Genomic DNA, 21,955 nt, shown 5'->3' with positions numbered 1-21,955 from the left:
TCTAGATGAGCCCATTACCCTCCGCATCTATCATCCTCTGCAGAGCATCGCAGCACAGGGATGCGGTCGGATGCTGCAGAACCTCTTGGTACCTGGCAGGGTCGGGTCGGGTCGGGTCCCGGGGAGGCCTCCAGGCCTGTGTCCTTCCTCGGAGCCGCCGTCTGGCCTGGGGGCGCCATGCTGGGCCGGATGGAGAGAAGCCCCGGAGGCGGCGGCTGTCACTGGCGACTAACGGGAGCGGAGACTGCGCCTGCACGACCCCCGGGATGGCGACCAATGAGAGGCCGGGGCACCGGAGGGGGGAGCGGAGACCACCAATCACCGCCGGGGAGAGGAGGGGGCACACATTAACCCTCCGATCCCCGGGCTTCACCCCCTGTGCCAGGAGAGATCGGGGAATGGCAACAATGTATCGAGGCCTGAGAGGAGGAAGAGGGCACAACACGGCAGGAGGGGCACAACATGGCAGGAGGGGGGCACAACATGACAGGAGGGGCACAACATGACAGGAGGGGCACAACATGGCAGGAGGGGCACAACATGGCAGGAGGGGGGCACAACATGACAGGAGGGGGGCACAACATGGCAGGAGGGGCACAACATGACAGGAGGGGGGCACAACATGACAGGAGGGGGCACAACATGGCAGGAGGGGGGCACAACATGGCAGGAGGGGCACAACATGGCAGGAGGGGCACAACATGACAGGAGGGGCACAACATGACAGGAGGGGGCACAACATGACAGGAGGGGCACAACATGGCAGGAGGGGGCACAACATGACAGGAGGGGGCACAACATGACAGGAGGGGGGCACAACATGACAGGAGGGGGGCACAACATGGCAGGAGGGGCACAACATGACAGGAGGGGGGCACAACATGGCAGGAGGGGGCACAACATGACAGGAGGGGGGCACAACATGGCAGGAGGGGGCACAACATGGCAGGAGGGGGGCACAACATGGCAGGAGGGGGCACAACATGACAGGAGGGGGCACAACATGACAGGAGGGGGCACAACATGACAGGAGGGGGCACAACATGGCAGGAGGGGGCACAACATGGCAGGAGGGGCACAACATGACAGGAGGGGGGCACAACATGACAGGAGGGGGGCACAACATGACAGGAGGGGGCACAACATGACAGGAGGGGCACAACATGGCAGGAGGGGCACAACATGGCAGGAGGGGGCACAACATGGCAGGAGAGGGCACAACATGACAGGAGGGGCACAACATGACAGGAGGGGGGCACAACATGGCAGGAGGGGGCACAACATGACAGGAGGGGCACAACATGGCAGGAGGGGGCACAACATGACAGGAGGGGCACAACATGGCAGGAGGGGGCACAACATGGCAGGAGGGGGCACAACATGGCAGGAGGGGGCACAACATGGCAGGAGGGGGCACAAAATGGCAGGAGGGGGGCACAACATGGCAGGAGGGGGCACAACATGGCAGGAGGGGGCACAACAGGGCAGGAGGGGGCACAACAGGGCAGGAGGGGGCACAACATGGCAGGAGGGGGCACAACATGACAGGAGGGGGCACAACATGACAGGAGGGGGCACAACATGACAGGAGGGGGCACAACATGACAGGAGGGGGGCACAACATGGCAGGAGGGGGCACAACATGGCAGGAGGGGGCACGACATGGCAGGAGGGGGGCACGACATGGCAGGAGGGGGCACGACATGACAGGAGGGGGCACGACATGGCAGGAGGGGGCACAACATGACAGGAGAGGGCACAACATGGCAGGAGGGGGGCACAACATGACAGGAGAGGGCACAACATGGCAGGAGGGGGGCACAACATGACAGGAGGGGGCACAACATGGCAGGAGGGGGCACAACATGGCAGGAGGGGGGCACAACATGGCAGGAGGGGGGCACAACATGGCAGGAGGGGGGCACAACATGGCAGGAGGGGGCACAACATGGCAGGAGGGGGCACAACATGGCAGGAGGGGGCACAACAGGACAGGAGGGGGCACAACAGGACAGAAGGGGGCACAACATGGCAGGAGGGGCACAACATGTCAGAAGGGGGCACAACATGGCAGGAGGGGCACAACATGACAGGAGGGGGCACAACATGGCAGGAGGGGGAACAACATGACAGAAGGGGGCACAACATGGCAGGAGGGGGGCACAACATGGCAGGAGGGGGAACAACATGGCAGGAGGGGGGCACAACATGACAGGAGAGGGCACAACATGGCAGGAGGGGGGCACAACATGAAAGGAGGGGGCACAACATGACAGGAGGGGGCACAACATGGCAGGAGGGGGGCACAACATGGCAGGAGGGGGCACAACATGGCAGGAGGGGGCACAACATGACAGGAGGGGGCACAACATGACAGAAGGGGGCACAACATGGCAGGAGGGGCACAACATGTCAGGAGGGGGCACAACATGGCAGGAGGGGCACAACATGACAGGAGGGGGCACAACATGGCAGGAGAGGCACAACATGACAGGAGGGGGCACAACATGGCAGGAGGGGGCACAACATGGCAGAAGTGGGCATAACATAACAGGAGGGGGCACAACATGACAGGAGGGGGCACAACATGACAGGAGGGGGCACAATATGACAGGAGGGGGCACAACATGGCAGGAGGGGGGCACAACATGGCAGGAGGGGGGCACAACATGGCAGGAGGGGCACAACATGGCAGGAGGGGGCACAACATGACAGGAGGGGGCACAACATGACAGAAGGGGGCACAACATGGCAGGAGGGGGCACAACATGACAGGAGGGGGCACAACATGACAGGAGGGGGCACAACATGGCCGGATGGGGGCACAACATGGCAGGAGGGGCACAACATGACAGGAGGGGGCACAACATGACAGGAGGGGGGCACAACATGGCAGGAGGGGGCACAACATGGCAGGAGGGGGCACAACATGACAGGAGGGGGCACAACATGGCAGGAGGGGGCACAACATGGCAGGAGGGGCACAACATGACAGGAGGGGCACAACATGGCAGGAGGGTGCACAACATGGCAGGAGGGGGCACAACATGACAGGAGGGGGCACAACATGGCAGGAGGGGGCACAACATGGCAGGAGGGGGCACAACATGACAGGAGGGGGCACAACATGGCAGGAGGGGCACAACATGACAGGAGGGGCACAACATGGCAGGAGAGGGAACAACATGACAGGAGGGGGCACAACATGGCCGGATGAGGGCACAATATGGCAGGAGGGGGCACAACATGGCAGGGAGAGGAGGGGGCACAACATGGCAGGAGGGGGGCACAACATGGCAGGAGGGAGGCACAACATGACAGGAGGGGGCACAACATGGCAGGAGGGGCACAACATGGCAGGAGGAGGGCACAACATCGCAGGAGGGGGGCACAACATGGCAGGAAGAGGAAGGGGGCACAACATGGCAGGAGGGGGCACAACATGGCAGGAGGGGGGCACAACATGGCAGGAGGGGGGCACAACATGGCAGGGAGAGGAAGGGGGCACAACATGGCAGGATGGGAACACAACATGGCAGGAGTGGGGCACAACATGGCAGGGAGAGGAGGGGGGCACAACGTGGCTCGGAGAAGAGGGGGCACAACATGGCAGGAGGGGGGAACAACATGGCAGGGAGAGGAGGGGGGAACAACATGGCAGGGAGAGGAGGGGGCACAACATGGCAGGAGGGGGGCACAACATGACAGGAGGGGGGCACAACATGGCAGGAGGGGGGAACAACATGGCAGGAGGAGGGCACAACATGGCAGGGAGAGGAAGGGGGCACAACATGGCAGGAGGAGGGCACAACATGGCAGGAGGGGGCACAACATGGCAGGGAGAGGAAGGGGGCACAACATGGCAGGAGGGGGCACAACATGACAGGAGGGGGCACAACATGGCAGGAGGGGGCACAACATGGCAGGAGGGGGCACAACATGGCAGGGAGAGGAGGGGGCACAACATGCCCTGGTGCCCATATAATACCAGCCATACCAATGCCTCCATAATAGAGCCATAGCAGTGGTAAGAGCCTCCTCATTGGTATCATCTGCCCATTGCTGCCCCTGCTCTGCCAGTGTTGATGTATCAAGTGTCTTCATTATGAATAATTCCTGCTCCTGACTGCGGGGGCGCCATCACCTGCACCTCTGTCTGTGAGGTAATTGTAATACATAACATGGATGCAGCCAGCAGGGTCTATATATTGGGGTATACAGTGACCTGACCTCAGCCTGTGACCCGATGCCCCAATATTTCCCTGTTATTGACCTCATCCTGCCCCTTTACTTAACCCCTTGATGCTCGCGTTCAGTTTCCTCTTATCGTAATGTCACAAGGAAAACACAGGATGTTGTAACAGATTCAAGTCTGCGGAAAACAATGACTTCCAGAGCCTTGAACTGTGACAAGGGCGGCGGAGGCCATCGCGGTCCGTGTGTCCACCACCTCCCTGCACCTTCCTCTTTCCCCGGTACAATCCCTTCAAGGCATTTCTAAAGAACCTGGAAAATTTGCCCTAATCTAGAAACAGATTGTGTTTTGTCTATTTGCATAGCACATACAACATGATGGTGAAGGGTGAGGATCAACATCAGCATCAAGTATGGCGCCTACATGCAGCAATGTATTATGAAGATTATCTCCCCTAGAAGACGGAGAGGGGGGGGGGTATAGAGCTCCGATCACAGTGATTGCTGGATAATTTGTGCGGAAATCCAGATTTATCATTATTGGCTGCACATTCCCTGTTTACAAAGGACGAAGTGGGGACCATGACCATCATTTAACAATGCTGCCGATAACCATCATTTCATAGTGCGGCCGATAACCATCATTTTACAGTGCTGCCGATAACCATCATTTCATAGTGCGGCCGATAACCATCATTTTACAGTGCAGCCGATAACAATCATTTTACAGTGCAGCCGATAACCATCATTTTATAGTGCGGCCGATAACCATCATTTCATAGTGCGGCCGATAACCATCATTTTATAGTGCGGCCGATAACCATCATTTTATAGTGCAGCCGATAACCATAGTTACATAGTTACATAGTTAGTACGGTCGAAAAAAGACATATGTCCATCAAGTTCAACCAGGGAATTAAGGGGTAGGGGTGTGGCGCGATATTGGGGAAGGGATGAGATTTTATATTTCTTCATAAGCATTAATCTTATTTTGTTCCAGGAATGTATCTAATCCTGTTTTAAAGCTGTTAATTGTTCCTGCTGTGACCAGTTCCTGAGGTAGACTGTTCCATAAATTCACAGTCCTCACGGTAAAGAAGGCGTGCCGCCCCTTGAGACTAAACTTTTTCTTCTCCAGACGGAGGGAGTGCCCCCTCGTCCTTTGGGGGGGTTTAACCTGGAACAGTTTTTCTCCATATTTTTTGTATGGGCCATTAATATACTTATATACGTTTATCATATCCCCCCTTAAACGTCTCTTCTCAAGACTAAACAATTGTAACTCCTTTAATCGCTCCTCATAGCTAAGATGTTCCATTCCCCATATTAGTTTAGTCGCGCGTCTCTGCACCCTTTCCAACTCCGCAGTGTCCCTTTTATGGACAGGTGCCCAAAACTGAACAGCATATTCCAGGTAAGGCCGTACCAATGCTTTATAAAGGGGGAGTATTATGTCCCTGTCCCTTGAGTCCATGCCTCTTTTTATACATGACAATATCCTGCTGGCTTTGGAAGCAGCAGCCTGACATTGCATGTTATTCTGTAGTCTGTGATCATTTTACAGTGCGGCCGATAACCATAATTTTATAGTGCGGCCAATAACCATCATTTTACAGTGCAGCCGATAACCATCATTTTACAGTGCAGCCGATAACCATCATTTTACAGTGCAGCCGATAACCATCACAGTGATTGCTGGATAATTTGTGCGGAACTCCAGATTTATAATTATCGGCTGCACATTCCCTATTTACAAAGGACAAATCGGGGGCCATGACCATCATTTTACAATGCAGCTGATAACCATCATTTTGCAATGCGACTGATAACCATAATTTTATAGTGCAGCTGATAACCATTATTTTATAGTGCGGCCGATAACCATCATTTTACAGTGCAGCCGATAACCATCATTTTATAGTCCAACCGATAACCATCATTTTATAGTGCGGCCGATAACCATCATTTTATACTGCAGCCGATAACCATCATTTTATATTGCTCCCGATAACCATCATTTTACAGTGCAGCCGATAACCATCATTTTACAGTGTTGCCGATAACCATCATTTTACAGTGCAGCCGATAACCATCATTTTATAGTGCTCCCGAAAACCATCATTTTACAGTGCAGCCGATAACCATCATTTTATAGTGCTCCCGAAAACCATCATTTTATAGTGCTCCCGATAACCATCATTTTATAGTGCTCCCGATAACCATAATTTTATAGTGCTCCCGATAACCATCATTTTACAGTGCAGCCGATAACCATCATTTTACAGTGTTGCCGATAACCATCATTTTACAGTGCAGCCGATAACCATCATTTTATAGTGCTCCCGATAACCATCATTTTATAGTGCTCCCGATAACCATCATTTTATAGTGCAGCCGATAACCATCATTTTACAGTGTGGCCGATAACCATCATTTTACAGTGTGGCCGATAACCATCATTTGATAGTGCTCCCGATAACCATCATTTTATAGTGCTCCCGATAACCATCATTTTACAGTGCAGCCGATAACCATCATTTTACAGTGCAGCCGATAACCATCATTTTATAGTGCTCCCGATAACCATCATTTTATAGTGCTCCCGATAACCATCATTTTATAGTGCAGACGATAACCATCATTTTATAGTGCTCCCGATAACCATCATTTTATAGTGCAGCCGATAACCATCATTTTACAGTGCAGCCGATAACCATCATTTTACAGTGTGGCCGATAACCATAATTTTACAGTGCAGCCGATAACCATCATTTTACAGTGCAGCCGATAACCATCATTTTATAGTGCTCCCGAAAACCATCATTTCATAGTGCGGCCGATAACCATCATTTTATACTGCAGCCGATAACCATCATTTTACAGTGCAGCCGATAACCATCATTTTATAGTGAAGCCGATAACCATCATTTTATAGTGCAGACGATAACCATCATTTTATAGTGCAGCCGATAACCATCATTTTATAGTGCAGCCGATAACCATCATTTTATAGTGCAGCTGATAACCATCATTTTATAGTGCAGCCGATAACCATCATTTTATAGTGCTCCCGATAACCATCATTTTATTGGCCGCACAAAAGGGCAGAACTTATAAAGTCCATTATAACTACAAATACAACTAAATATGTAACAAGAGAAGCTATTTGACTACAATAAAGCATGAACTTGGAGATGAGGCACTGGCTGCATGAGCAGAGGGGAGGAGTCTGAGATAAGTTTTGCCCTGCACCCACTTCCCGCAATCTGTCTTGTGTCTCCGTTACTAGAGACTGAGCCTAACAACAGGCTGTAAACTCCAAATTCAGTGAAAGTGAGACCCCTAGTGTCTGAAACTTATATACATTTTTAGGGAGAAAAAAGGCAAATATTTTATGAGAATACATTAGAAATTTACTTGAAAAGCGCTCCTGCTATCAGATGAGTGCAAGTTGTGAGAAAAGTCAGTGTCTGCAGCGAAATCTAATATACAGACATCATGTGTTTTCAGCATAATACACTAAACAATGAAGGCCATAACTGGAATCACATTCATTATCTGCAGGAATGATAAAAGGATTGAAAAAATACTCTTTTTACTAATAATGCAATATATTCTCAAATTTGGCACCAAATCAAAAAGAAGCAAAGAAAACAAATTCAGAAATTCAAAACATCGGGTGTAGTATCATAAATAATAGAAGTCTGTGGGGAAAATAATATCAATCTGCAACAGCAGCAAATCCCTCACAATATCCAGTGTCACATAATGGCAGCTGCATGAAACAATAGGGACATGTACATTCTGATGTCCCCCCCATAGGATGATAATAGCAGCATTAAAGGTGTAGTGCAGATCTGTACAGCACCATATAGAGGTGCAATATAGTAAAACACCTGCTGTATAGTACAGGAGCGCAGGGACTCAGTACAGGCTATATACATAGGAAAATCCATATCCTGCAATGTATCAGGCTCAGAAAAAAAAATAAAAATTGAGTCACTTAAAAAAATGTTGAATACATTTTTTTCCATAATGTAGTTTAAAAAAAAAAAAATATATATATATATATGGTTGATGAAATGGCACAAGGGGGTGATAAAATGGTCAAAGGAGGTGATGAAATGGCACAAGGGGGTGATAAAATGGTACAAGAGGGCGATTAAATGGTACAAGGGGGTGATGAAATGGTACAAGAGGGCGTTGAAATGGTACAAGGGGGTGATGAAATGGTACAAGAGGGCGATGAAATGGTACAAGTGGGTGATGAAATGGCATAAGGGGGTGATGAAATGGTACAAGGGGGATGAAATGGTACAAGGGGGTGATGAAATGGTACAAGGGGGGATGAAATGGTACAAGGGGGTGATGAAATGGCACAAGGGGGTGATGAAATGGTACAAGGGGGGATGAAATGGTACAAGGGGGTGATGAAATGGCACAAGGGGGGATGAAATGGTACAAGGGGTGATGAAATGGCACAAGGGGGTGATGAAATGGTCAAAGGAGGTGATGAAATGGCACAAGGGGGTGATGAAATGGCACAAGGGGGTGATGAAATGGCACAAGGGGGTGATGAAATGGTACAAGGGGTGATGAAATGGCACAAGGGGGTGATGAAATGGCACAAGGGGGTGATGAAATGGTACAAGGGGGTGATGAAATGGCACAAGGGGGTGATGAAATGGTCAAAGGAGGTGATGAAATGGCACAAGGGGGTGATGAAATGGCACAAGAGGGTGATGAAATGGCACAAGGGGGTGATAAAATGGCACAAGGGGGTGATGAAATGGTACAAGAGGGTGATGAAATGGCACAAGGGGTGATGAAATGGTACAAGAGGGTGATGAAATGGTACAAGGGGTGATGAAATGGCACAAGGGGTGATGAAATGGTACAAGGGGGTGATGAAATGGCACAAGGGGTGGTGAAATGGCACAAGGGGGTGATGAAATGGCACAAGGGGGTGATGAAATGGTACAAGGGGGTGATGAAATGGTACAAGGGGGGATGAAATGGTACAAGGGGGTGATGAAATGGTACAAGGGGGGATGAAATGGTCAAAGGAGGTGATGAAATGGCACAAGGAGGTGATGAAATGGTACAAGGGGGGGTGAAATGGTACAAGGGGGTGATGAAATGGTACAAGGGGGGATGAAATGGTACAAGGGGGTGATGAAATGGCACAAGGGGGTGATGAAATGGTACAAGGGGGGATGAAATGGTACAAGGGGGGATGAAATGGTACAAGGGGTGATGAAATGGCACAAGGGGGTGATGAAATGGCACAAGGGGGTGATGAAATGGTACAAGAGGGTGATGAAATGGTACAAGGGGTGATTAAATGGTACAAGAGGGTGATGAAATGGTACAAGGGGTGATGAAATGGTACAAGGGGGTGATGAAATGGCACAAGGGGTGGTGAAATGGTACAAGAGGGTGATGAAATGGCACAAGGGGGTGATGAAATGGTACAAGGGGGTGATGAAATGGTACAAGGGGGGATGAAATGGTACAAGGGGGTGATGAAATGGTACAAGGGGGGATGAAATGGTCAAAGGGGGGGATGAAATGGTACAAGGGGGTGATGAAATGGTACAAGGGGGGGATGAAATGGTACAAGGGGGTGATGAAATGGCACAAGGGGTGATGAAATGGCACAAGGGGGTGATGAAATGGTCAAAGGAGGTGATGAAATGGCACAAGGGGGTGATGAAATGGCACAAGGGGGTGATGAAATGGCACAAGGGGGTGATGAAATGGCACAAGGGGTGATGAAATGGTACAAGAGGGTGATGAAATGGCACAAGGGGTGATGAAATGGTACAAGAGGGTGATGAAATGGTACAAGGGGTGATGAAATGGTACAAGGGGGTGATGAAATGGCACAAGGGGTGGTGAAATGGTACAAGAGGGTGATGAAATGGCACAAGGGGTGGTGAAATGGTACAAGAGGGTGATGAAATGGCACAAGGGGTGGTGAAATGGTACAAGGGGGGATGAAATGGTACAAGGGGGGATGAAATGGCACAAGGGGGTGATGAAATGGTACAAGAGGGTGATGAAATGGTACAAGGGGGGATGAAATGGCATGGGGGGGGGCTATCTCTAAAAGCTGTGATAAAATTGGGGGAGGGTGGGATTGGACGCACATGTTGCAGGATCGGGCGGTAATGATCGGAGATCCAGTGGGAGTGGGCGGAGTCCCCAGTTTGTAGACCACCGATATGGTTCCCCCCGCTCCTGTCTGCTGGATGTGTATCAGGTTATAATGTATCACAGTAACTGCTGCTACATGTGACTACAATGAGTCAAGATGGAATAAAGTGACCTGACGTGTATCCGAGCCGCGACCATCTCTGAGTGTATCTCAACTTCTCTTTCCTTCATTTTTTCCATATTGGCTATTAAAGGTCATGATTTGTAATGAATGCTGAGCGACCCTAGTATGGGGGGTTAACCATGGCCACCCCCACTAGCTGAGGTCTATTCGTAGGGTCCTGGAGGTGAAAGCCCCTTATTATTCGCATGTTGAGCGATTGCTTAGAAAACCCACCAGAGATCAGACGGAGTCACAAAGGGGATGTGGGATCTGTAAACTCCCCTAGACAGCTGCGAGCCCCTTAATGCAAGCAGCACTATTGTGTCTGAGATTAGGAAGACAGCTGGGAACACCCACCGGGGGCAGCAAAAGACAAGCGGGCCTCCCACCTGCTGCCCCTAGGCCTCTGCCCGGGGGATGGGGAGACGCCTCCATCCCTCTACAACACTGTTTACCAACCAGGGCGCCTCCAGCTGCTGCAAAACTACAGCTCCCAGCATGCCCGAAAGCCTTTGGCGAGTGATATCCAACCAGGGTGCCTCCAGCTGCTGCAAAACTACAACTCCCAGCATGCCTGAAAGCCTTTGGCGAGTGATATCCAACCAGAGTGCCACCAGCTGCTGCAAAACTACAACTCCCAGCATGCCCAGACAGCTAAAGGCTGAGAATTGTAGTTTGGCCACAGCTGGGGACACACTGTTAAGGAAATACTGGTCTAAAGTCTGATGGGTCTTTAATTATATGGTAAATTATTGTTATTTTACAACTTACAAATTAATTTATGATTTTATAGATATCTGCTTGCTGTCATTGAATGGAAACTGTTCACACTTCCATTGTCTGTCAGTTTCCAATGCTATTCTTCCAGTCAGTACAACAGAAAGGCTAGGTTCAGACTACGGAATTTCCGCCGGAATTTTTGCTTTGAAATTTCGGGCAGAAATTCCACTTACTATAATGCATAGTGAAGTGAATAGTTTTCCGTTCACAAATTCACACTTCGGAATTTGTGAAGCGGAAAATCCGGATGAAAAACCCGCTAGAAAATTTCCGCCTGAAGAAAGGTGTTGCTCTTTCTTCAGGCGGAAATCCGAGCGGAACACATAGCAGTCTATAGGAGACTGCAGTGTCCGCGCAGTCCTAGCGCCGACTAATTCAGTCGGCGCAGGCGGAACTCGGAATCTCCGGGCGGAAATTTTCTGTCCGGAGATTCCGTAGTCTGAACCTAGCCAAAGGCTCTATTCACACAGCAGAATTTCAGCTTGCGGAATTCCACCTCAAATTAAACCCATAGACTTCTATGGGATTCCGCACTCCCATTCACACTTCAGAGTTTCCGCTTGCGGAATTTGGCATCAAGTTAAGGCCCATAGACTTCTTTGGGATTCCGCACTCCCATTCACCCTTCTGAATTTCCGCTTGCGGAAATTCAGAAGTGTGAATGGGAGTGCGGAATCCAATAGACGTCTATGGGCTTTAATTTGAGGTGGAATTCCGCAGGCGGAAATTCGGCCGCGTGAATAGACCCTCACTATGACAGAACCCAACTGGCCCTTTTGTAAGTCATCGGGGCCCATCTTATCTTCAGTTTCCATGGCACATTGGTCACTGGCCCCTCCATTTATATGATGCCGTTCCTTGGAGAGAGGAGTTCTGCACGGTTTCTCGACAACAGGAACCAACCAGGACGGGGCCCCCTCTGTTTCAGGGCCCCATACAGCCGCATGGTCTCCGCTATGATACATAAACACTTGTTCTGTGATATAAACAGCATAGACTTCAGACTGATACAATGTAACAAACGATTATGATAGGAGGAGATGTTCAGCTCATAGGGCATCGTCCAGGCCGGACATTGTCCATTCCAAACCTACATTCCGGGACCCATCCACAAGAAAGGCGGCTGGAGCCCCCGGCCTTGTGACACTGGGCAGTGGGGGCATCATTATTTGGGCATTTAAATAAATAATTATGAGAAGTTCCCTTTATTCACTTCAGGCCCTGCCTCATGAAATGTCTGTACACGTCCCTGACTACATTACATGGGAAGAGGAGGATTCCCGGGATTTACCATGTACCATGTGCTGCAATCAGATCATTCCAATCATTATTGGGGTCCTGCCATGTGTGGCCCCTCCTGCACTGTAACACGTGCTGCAATCAGATCATTCCAATCATTATTGGGGTCCTGCCATGTGTGGCCCCTCCTGCACTGTAACACGTGCTGCAATCAGACCTTTCCAATCATTATTGGGGTCCTGCCATGTGTGGCCCCTCCTGCACTGTAACACGTGCTGCAATCAGATCTTTCCAATCATTATTGGGGTCCTGCCATGTGTGGCCCCTCCTGCACTGTAACACGTGCTGCAATCAGATCATTCCAATCATTATTGGGGTCCTGCCATGTGTGGCCCCTCCTGCACTGTAACACGTGCTGCAATCAGATCATTCCAATCATTATTGGGGTCCTGCCATGTGTGGCCCCTCCTGCACTGTAACACGTGCTGCAATCAGATCATTCCAATCATTATTGGGGTCCTGCCATGTGTGGCCCCTCCTGCACTGTAACACGTGCTGCAATCAGATCTTTCCAATCATTATTGGGGTCCTGCCATGTGTGGCCCCTCCTGCACTGTAACACGTGCTGCAATCAGATCATTCCAATCATTATTGGGGTCCTGCCATGTGTGGCCCCTCCTGCACTGTAACACGTGCTGCAATCACATCTTTCCAATCATTATTGGGGTCCTGTCATGTGTGGCCCCTCCTGCACTGTAACACGTGCTGCAATCAGATCATTCCAATCATTATTGGGGTCCTGCCATGTGTGGCCCCTCCTGCACTGTAACACGTGCTGCAATCAGATCATTCCAATCATTATTGGGGTCCTGCCATGTGTGGCCCCTCCTGCACTGTAACACGTGCTGCAATCAGATCATTCCAATCATTATTGGGGTCCTGCCATGTGTGGCCCCTCTTGCACTGTAATACGTGCTGCAATCAGATCATTCCAATCATTATTGGGGTCCTGTCATGTGTGGCCCCTCCTGCACTGTAACACGTGCTGCAATCAGATCATTCCAATCATTATTGGGGTCCTGCCATGTGTGGCCCCTCCTGCACTGTAACACGTGCTGCAATCACATCTTTCCAATCATTATTGGGGTCCTGTCATGTGTGGCCCCTCCTGCACTGTAACACGTGCTGCAATCAGATCATTCCAATCATTATTGGGGTCCTGCCATGTGTGGCCCCTCCTGCACTGTAACACGTGCTGCAATCAGATCATTCCAATCATTATTGGGGTCCTGCCATGTGTGGCCCCTCCTGCACTGTAACACGTGCTGCAATCAGATCATTCCAATCATTATTGGGGTCCTGCCATGTGTGGCCCCTCCTGCACTGTAACACGTGCTGCAATCAGATCATTCCAATCATTATTGGGGTCCTGCCATGTGTGGCCCCTCTTGCACTGTAATACGTGCTGCAATCAGATCATTCCAATCATTATTGGGGTCCTGCCATGTGTGGCCCCTCCTGCACTGTAACACGTGGCCCCCCAGACAGCTGAAGACGTCATCGGACAGTTACACATCCTCAGATTCTTACAATCTCCTTCCTTACAGAGATCTTATCTGAGGAGTAAGATACTGTGACGCGCCCGGGATCAGGTGTCTGTCCTGGATTATAGAGCAGAACCTGAGACACAGAGGACAGATACAAATCTTACACCAGAAGATAAGACAGAAAGACGTCTACGACATCTGTCATCCTCAGCATTGGTCCCAAATATCAGTACCCAGATCCAATATGGCGGCAGATGACATGGTCGGGCGATCTGGTCGATGATATTGTATACTGGACTATACCGTGTATCGTCAGGACACACAACATTATCCCAAGGCCCAACAATTGTATATATATATATATATATATATATATATATATATACTCAGAAATGCTTTAGACTTGATAAAGGGAGGAATCCCAAAAACTTCTCTACAAAATACTGTTAGTCCAATAAAAAAGGTTATTACAGGATACTGCAACATCGTATGATAGCAGAATCTGCACAATCTGATCCCTGTGGAGTTGTCTATATGTTAATGATTGTTATTATGTTAATGATTGTTAATAACTCTCAGGCCCCGGATTGTCCGTCCTGCACAAACCATCAGACATGACCAAGCGATCTCCGAGATACACAAAACATTACTCAGCCTTCTTATCAGATGTATCTAACGGTTTCCACCCATTGACCTCAAGATATTAACATTAGGAATGATAAGAAAAGGAACAGATGAGAAATCTGAAAAACATCACAAATCATAAAGAACTGCAACAATTAGAATGAGGACAATGTGATGCCAATCCCCGTCCTCAGGTCCTGTAATACAGAATCATCCTCGGGGAACATTTAACCATAAGAAGAAGAACAAATCATCTTCCTTTTTGTCTCCACCCTGTTACTCATAGACTGTAATCTCTTGTGATCAGGACCCTCACTCCTCATAGACTGTAATCTCTTGTGATCAGGGTCCTCACTCCTCATAGACTGTAATCTCTTGTGATCAGGATCCTCACTCCTCATAGACTGTAATCTCTTGTGATCAGGATCCTCACTCCTCATAGACTGTAATCTCTTGTGATCAGGATCCTGACTCCTCATAGACTGTAATCTCTTGTGATCAGGACCCTCACTCCTCATAGACTGTAATCTCTTGTGATCGGGATCCTCACTCCTCATAGACTGTAATCTCTTGTGATCAGGATCCTCACTCCTCATAGACTGTAATCTCTTGTGATCGGGATCCTCACTCCTCATAGACTGTAATCTCTTGTGATCAGGATCCTCACTCCTCATAGACTGTAATCTCTTGTGATCAGGACCCTCACTCCTCATAGACTGTAATCTCTTGTGATCAGGATCCTCACTCCTCATAGACTGTAATCTCTTGTGATCAGGGTCCTCACTCCTCATAGACTGTAATCTCTTGTGATCAGGATCCTCACTCCTCATAGACTGTAATCTCTTGTGATCAGGACCCTCACTCCTCATAGACTGTAATCTCTTGTGATCAGGATCCTCACTCCTCATAGACTGTAATCTCTTGTGATCAGGACCCTCACTCCTCATAGACTGTAATCTCTTGTGATCAGGATCCTCACTCCTCATAGACTGTAATCTCTTGTGATCAGGACCCTCACTCCTCATAGACTGTAATCTCTTGTGATCAGTGTCCTCACTCCTCATAGACTGTAATCTCTTGTGATCAGGATCCTCACTCCTCATAGACTGTAATCTCTTGTGATCAGGATCCTCACTCCTCATAGACTGTAATCTCTTGTGATCAGGACCCTCACTCCTCATAGACTGTAATCTCTTGTGATCAGGATCCTCACTCCTCATAGACTAATCTCTTGTGATCAGGACCCTCACTCCTCATAGACTGTAATCTCTTGTGATCGGGATCCTCACTCCTCATAGACTGTAATCTCTTGTGATCAGGATCCTCACTCCTCATAGACTGTAATCTCTTGTGATCGGGATCCTCACTCCTCATAGACTGTAATCTCTTGTGATCAGGATCCTCACTCCTCATAGACTGTAATCTCTTGTGATCAGGATCCTCACTCCTCATAGACTGTAATCTCTTGTGATCAGGACCCTCACTCCTCATAGACTGTAATCTCTTGTGATCAGGATCCTCACTCCTCATAGACTGTAATCTCTTGTGATCAGGACCCTCACTCCTCATAGACTGTAATCTCTTGTGATCAGGATCCTCACTCCTCATAGACTGTAATCTCTTGTGATCAGGATCCTCACTCCTCATAGACTGTAATCTCTTGTGATCAGGATCCTCACTCCTCATAGACTGTAATCTCTTGTGATCAGGATCCTCACTCCTCATAGACTGTAAGCTCTTGTGATCAGGGTCCTCACTCCTCATAGACTGTAATCTCTTGTGATCAGGGTCCTCACTCCTCATAGACTGTAATCTCTTGTGATCAGGACCCTCACTCCTCATAGACTGTAATCTCTTGTGATCAGGATCCTCACTCCTCATAGACTGTAATCTCTTGTGATCAGGATCCTCACTCCTCATAGACTGTAATCTCTTGTGATCAGGATCCTGACTCCTCATAGACTGTAATCTCTTGTGATCAGGACCCTCACTCCTCATAGACTGTAATCTCTTGTGATCAGGATCCTCACTCCTCATAGACTGTAATCTCTTGTGATCAGGATCCTCACTCCTCATAGACTGTAATCTCTTGTGATCGGGATCCTCACTCCTCATAGACTGTAATCTCTTGTGATCAGGGTCCTCACTCCTCATAGACTGTAATCTCTTGTGATCAGGATCCTCACTCCTCATAGACTGTAATCTCTTGTGATCAGGACCCTCACTCCTCATAGACTGTAATCTCTTGTGATCAGGATCCTCACTCCTCATAGACTGTAATCTCTTGTGATCAGGGTCCTCACTCCTCATAGACTGTAATCTCTTGTGATCAGGATCCTCACTCCTCATAGACTGTAATCTCTTGTGATCAGGACCCTCACTCTTCATAGACTGTAATCTCTTGTGATCAGGATCCTCACTCCTCATAGACTGTAATCTCTTGTGATCAGGACCCTCACTCCTCATAGACTGTAATCTCTTGTGATCAGGATCCTCACTCCTCATAGACTGTAATCTCTTGTGATCAGGACCCTCACTCCTCATAGACTGTAATCTCTTGTGATCAGGATCCTCACTCCTCATAGACTGTAATCTCTTGTGATCAGGGTCCTCACTCCTCATAGACTGTAATCTCTTGTGATCAGTGTCCTCACTCCTCATAGACTGTAATCTCTTGTGATCAGGATCCTCACTCCTCATAGACTGTAATCTCTTGTGATCAGGATCCTCACTCCTCATAGACTGTAATCTCTTGTGATCAGGACCCTCACTCCTCATAGACTGTAATCTCTTGTGATCAGGATCCTCACTCCTCATAGACTAATCTCTTGTGATCAGGACCCTCACTCCTCATAGACTGTAATCTCTTGTGATCAGGACCCTCACTCCTCATAGACTGTAATCTCTTGTGATCGGGATCCTCACTCCTCATAGACTGTAATCTCTTGTGATCAGGATCCTCACTCCTCATAGACTGTAATCTCTTGTGATCGGGATCCTCACTCCTCATAGACTGTAATCTCTTGTGATCAGGATCCTCACTCCTCATAGACTGTAATCTCTTGTGATCAGGATCCTCACTCCTCATAGACTGTAATCTCTTGTGATCAGGACCCTCACTCCTCATAGACTGTAATCTCTTGTGATCAGGATCCTCACTCCTCATAGACTGTAATCTCTTGTGATCAGGACCCTCACTCCTCATAGACTGTAATCTCTTGTGATCAGGATCCTCACTCCTCATAGACTGTAATCTCTTGTGATCAGGATCCTCACTCCTCATAGACTGTAATCTCTTGTGATCAGGATCCTCACTCCTCATAGACTGTAATCTCTTGTGATCAGGGTCCTCACTCCTCATAGACTGTAAGCTCTTGTGATCAGGACCCTCACTCCTCATAGACTGTAATCTCTTGTGATCAGGGTCCTCACTCCTCATAGACTGTAAGCTCTTGTGATCAGGACCCTCACTCCTCATAGACTGTAATCTCTTGTGATCAGGATCCTCACTCCTCATAGACTGTAATCTCTTGTGATCAGGACCCTCACTCCTCATAGACTGTAAGCTCTTGTGATCAGGATCCTCACTCCTCATAGACTGTAATCTCTTGTGATCAGGACCCTCACTCCTCATAGACTGTAATCTCTTGTGATCAGGACCCTCACTCCTCATAGACTGTAATCTCTTGTGATCAGGACCCTCACTCCTCATAGACTGTAATCTCTTGTGATCAGGGTCCTCACTCCTCATAGACTGTAATCTCTTGTGATCAGGGTCCTCACTCCTCATAGACTGTAATCTCTTGTGATCAGGGTCCTCACTCCTCATAGACTGTAATCTCTTGTGATCAGGATCCTCACTCCTCATAGACTGTAATCTCTTGTGATCAGGACCCTCACTCCTCATAGACTGTAATCTCTTGTGATCAGGACCCTCACTCCTCATAGACTGTAATCTCTTGTGATCAGGATCCTCGCTCCTCATAGACTGTAATCTCTTGTGATCAGGATTCTCACTCCTCATAGACTGTAATCTCTTGTGATCAGGATCCTCACTCCTCATAGACTGTAATCTCTTGTGATCAGGTTCCTCACTCCTCATAGACTGTAATCTCTTGTGATCAGGATCCTCACTCCTCATAGACTGTAATCTCTTGTGATCAGGACCCTCACTCCTCATAGACTAATCTCTTGTGATCAGGATCATCACTCCTCATAGACTGTAATCTCTTGTGATCAGGATCATCACTCCTCATAGACTGTAATCTCTTGTGATCAGGACCCTCACTCCTCATAGACTGTAATCTCTTGTGATCAGGATCCTCACTCCTCATAGACTGTAATCTCTTGTGATCAGGATCCTCACTCCTCATAGACTGTAAGATCTTGTGATCAGGATCCTCGCTCCTCATAGACTGTAATCTCTTGTGATCAGGTCCTCACTCCTCATAGACTGTAATCTCTTGTGATCAGGATCCTCACTCCTCATAGACTGTAATCTCTTGTGATCAGGATCCTCACTCCTCATAGACTGTAATCTCTTGTGATCAGGACCCTCACTCCTCATAGACTGTAATCTCTTGTGATCAGGACCCTCACTCCTCATAGACTATAATCTCTTGTGATCAGGATCCTCACTCCTCATAGACTGTAATCTCTTGTGATCAGGATCCTCACTCCTCATAGACTGTAATCTCTTGTGATCAGGATCCTCACTCCTCATAGACTGTAATATCTTGTGATCAGGATCCTCACTCCTCATAGACTGTAATCTCTTGTGATCAGGGTCCTCACTCCTCATAGACTGTAATATCTTGTGATCAGGACCCTCACTCCTCATAGACTGTAATCTCTTGTGATCAGGGTCCTCACTCCTCATAGACTGTAATCTCTTGTGATCAGGACCCTCACTCCTCATACACTGTAATCTCTTGTGATCAGGACCCTCACTCCTCATACACTGTAATCTCTTGTGATCAGGACCCTCACTCCTCATAGACTGTAATCTCTTGTGATCAGGATCCTCACTCCTCATAGACTGTAATCTCTTGTGATCAGGATCCTCACTCCTCATAGACTGTAATCTCTTGTGATCAGGATCCTCACTCCTCATAGACTGTAATCTCTTGTGATCAGGATCCTCACTCCTCATAGACTGTAATCTCTTGTGATCAGGGTCCTCACTCCTCATAGACTGTAATCTCTTGTGATCAGGGTCCTCACTCCTCATAGACTGTTATCTCTTGTGATCAGGATCCTCACTTCTCATAGACTGTAATCTCTTGTGATCAGGATCCTCACTCCTCATAGACTGTAATCTCTTGTGATCAGGATCCTCACTCCTCATAGACTGTAATCTCTTGTGATCAGGACCCTCACTCCTCATAGACTGTAATCTCTTGTGATCAGGGTCCTCACTCCTCATAGACTGTAATCTCTTGTGATCAGGATCCTCACTCCTCATAGACTGTAATCTCTTGTGATCAGGATCCTCACTCCTCATAGACTGTAATCTCTTGTGATCAGGACCCTCACTCCTCATAGACTGTAATCTCTTGTGATCAGGATCCTCACTCCTCATAGACTGTAATCTCTTGTGATCAGGACCCTCATAGACTGTAATCTCTTGTGATCAGGGTCCTCACTCCTCATAGACTGTAATCTCTTGTGATCAGGATCCTCACTCCTCATAGACTGTAATCTCTTGTGATCAGGATCCTCACTCCTCATAGACTGTAATCTCTTGTGATCAGGATCCTCACTCCTCATAGATTGTAATCTCTTGTGATCAGGACCCTCACTCCTCATAGACTGTAATCTCTTGTGATCAGGACCCTCACTCCTCATAGACTGTAAGCTCTTGTGATCAGGGTCCTCACTCCTCATAGACTGTAATCTCTTGTGATCAGGATCCTCACTCCTCATAGATTGTAATCTCTTGTGATCAGGATCCTCACTCCTCATAGACTGTAAGCTCTTGTGATCAGGGTCCTCACTCCTCATAGACTGTAATCTCTTGTGATCAGGACCCTCACTCCTCATAGACTGTAATCTATTGTGATCAGGATCCTCACTCCTCATAGACTGTAATCTCTTGTGATCAGTGTCCTCACTCCTCATAGACTGTAAGCTCTTGTGATCAGGACCCTCACTCCTCATAGACTGTAATCTCTTGTGATCAGGACCCTCACTCCTCATAGACTGTAATCTCTTGTGATCAGGATCCTCACTCCTCATAGACTGTAATCTCTTGTGATCAGGATCCTCACTCCTCATAGACTGTAATCTCTTGTGATCAGGGTCCTCACTCCTCATAGACTGTAATCTCTTGTGATCAGGATCCTCACTCCTCATAGACTGTAATCTATTGTGATCAGGACCCTCACTCCTCATAGACTGTAATCTCTTGTGATCAGGACCCTCACTCCTCATAGACTGTAATCTCTTGTGATCAGGGTCCTCACTCCTCTTGTTGAAATAATAAGTTTACATTTTTTGTCTCTTAGAATTGTAAAGTGCTGCAGAATATTTTGCTGTTATATAAATATTATGATAATTAGATGGCTGATACAATGTAACAGTGCACATGGTTAATCTCTAGATACAGTAGATTGAATGGCAGAACTTTATTGCTCTGTTCCTTTCTCGCTGCACTGTTCTTCGATCCTTACCTTGAGGTCACTGTTCACATTGATCTATTCTTCGTGGTCCCGCTCTTCATACATGGCCACCTCTAATCCTCCATGAGAAGTTTGGGGTTGTGGTCCCCAGATAGCGGCTGTAGAGGAGGAGAGCAGCACAGAAAGGCGGCATTGAGAGGCGGCCAGACAGCTGTCACACTAATCCATCTCTTGTGTTACTCAGGAGCGCACTACAAGCATTTCCCTTCCTGTGGTCGCACTCCAAATGTAAGCAACACCTCCTTCCCCCTCCGGGATCAACTGCGTCTTTATCACTGAGAATGAGGGGACAGAGGCGGCTCCAACCCCAGATCCATCACGTAAGAGTGGGAAGCCCTGCATGGCTCTCATTCCACCTTAAAGGGAACCTGTCACATGTTATATGGCATCACGCTATAGATCAGGAGGAGCTGAGCAGATGATATATACAATACAGTACAATCTGCAGGTAACATGTTATAGAGCAGGAGGAGCTGAGCAGATGATATATATACAATACAGTACAATCTGCAGGTATTATGTTATAGAGCAGGAGGAGCTGAGCAGATGATATATACAATACAGTACAA

At 48.3% G+C, this 21,955-nt stretch overlaps 1 protein-coding gene across 5 annotated transcripts in view; it reads right to left on the bottom strand.

Moving 5' to 3' along the window:
* The window catches only part of ST3GAL3 (ST3 beta-galactoside alpha-2,3-sialyltransferase 3), a 298,525-nt gene extending 276,852 nt beyond the window's left edge, over positions 1-21,673 (bottom strand). The window contains exon 1 of one of the 5 annotated variants that reach the window (XM_056533074.1): positions 21,378-21,673. The gene's annotated coding sequence lies outside the window, so the exon portion shown is untranslated. Of the gene's footprint in view, positions 1-92; positions 318-21,377 lie in introns of those variants that run through there. The other 4 variants (XM_056533073.1, XM_056533075.1, XM_056533076.1 and 1 more) reach the window with 4 other exon arrangements.
* Positions 21,674-21,955: the final 282 nt, after the last annotated feature.

The sequence above is a fragment of the Hyla sarda genome, chromosome 7 (assembly GCF_029499605.1).
Source record: "Hyla sarda isolate aHylSar1 chromosome 7, aHylSar1.hap1, whole genome shotgun sequence".
NCBI classification, from domain to species: domain Eukaryota; kingdom Metazoa; phylum Chordata; class Amphibia; order Anura; family Hylidae; genus Hyla; species Hyla sarda.
Note: the sequence above shows the minus strand (reverse complement) of the source record. Positions and strands in the feature narration are given on the sequence as shown.